We start from the raw sequence: 1,065 nt of genomic DNA, 5'->3' as shown, positions 1-1,065 counted from the left end.
GTCACCCAGCACCTTCCTTGTATTGTTGGCATTGTTGTTGTTTTCGGCTGCCATGTGTTCTTCTTCTTTGAAGAATTCGGTTAGGTCCTCTACAGAGAATTGTGCCTTAGCTTCTCTTAGCTTTCTCTTCAAGGTCCTTTCAGGTTCAGGATCAGCCTCAACAAGAATGTTTTTGTCCTTGCTCCTGCTCATAAGAAAGAGAAGAGAACAAGAAAATATGGAATCCTCTATGTCACAGTATAGAGATTCCTTGAGGTGTCAGAGGAAAAGAAAAATGGAAAGGAGAGATAGAAAATTCGAACTTATCAAGAGAGATGGAGTTCGAATTGTGCATTGAGGAATAGTGTTAGTCCATAAATAGAAGGATGTGAGAAAAAGGGAAGTAATTTTCGAAAATTAAGTAAAAGATTTTGAAAACATTTTTGAAAAACCTTAATTAATTTTCGAAAACCAAGAGTGGGAAAGAGATCAAGTGATTTTTGAAAAAGATTTTGAAATTAGAAATCAAAAATATTTGATTGAAAACTATTTTGAACAAGATGTGGTTAATAAGATATGATTAGTTTTAAAAAGATGTGATTGAGAAGATATGATTTGAAAAACATTTTAAAAAAAGATTTGATTTTGAAAAACTTTGAAAACCTGAAAAAAATTTGATTTGAAAACAAAATCTTCCCCCTTTAGCCATCCTGGCGTTAAACGCCCAGAATGGTGCACATTCTGGCGTTTAACGCATACTTGAAATGTTGAATCAAATCATTAATTGATAGCAAGTATTTTTGAAAATGGAAAGAAATTGATTTTGAAAAAGATTTGATTGAAAAGATTGATTTGAAAAAGATTTTATTTTGAAAAATTTTGAGAACTTGAAAAAAAATTGATTTGAAAACAAAATCTTCCCTCTTGTGCCATCTTGGCGTTAAACGCCCAGAATGGTGCACATTCTGGCGTTTAACACCCAAAACTCTACCCTTTTGGGCGTTTACGCCCAACCAGGCACCCTGGCTGGCGTTTAAACGCCAGTCTGTCCTTCTTCACTGGGCGTTTTGAACGCCTAGCTTTTTC

This window comes from Arachis duranensis, chromosome 6, assembly GCF_000817695.3.
Source record: "Arachis duranensis cultivar V14167 chromosome 6, aradu.V14167.gnm2.J7QH, whole genome shotgun sequence".
NCBI lineage: Eukaryota > Viridiplantae > Streptophyta > Magnoliopsida > Fabales > Fabaceae > Arachis > Arachis duranensis.
This window is presented reverse-complemented; position numbering follows the sequence as displayed.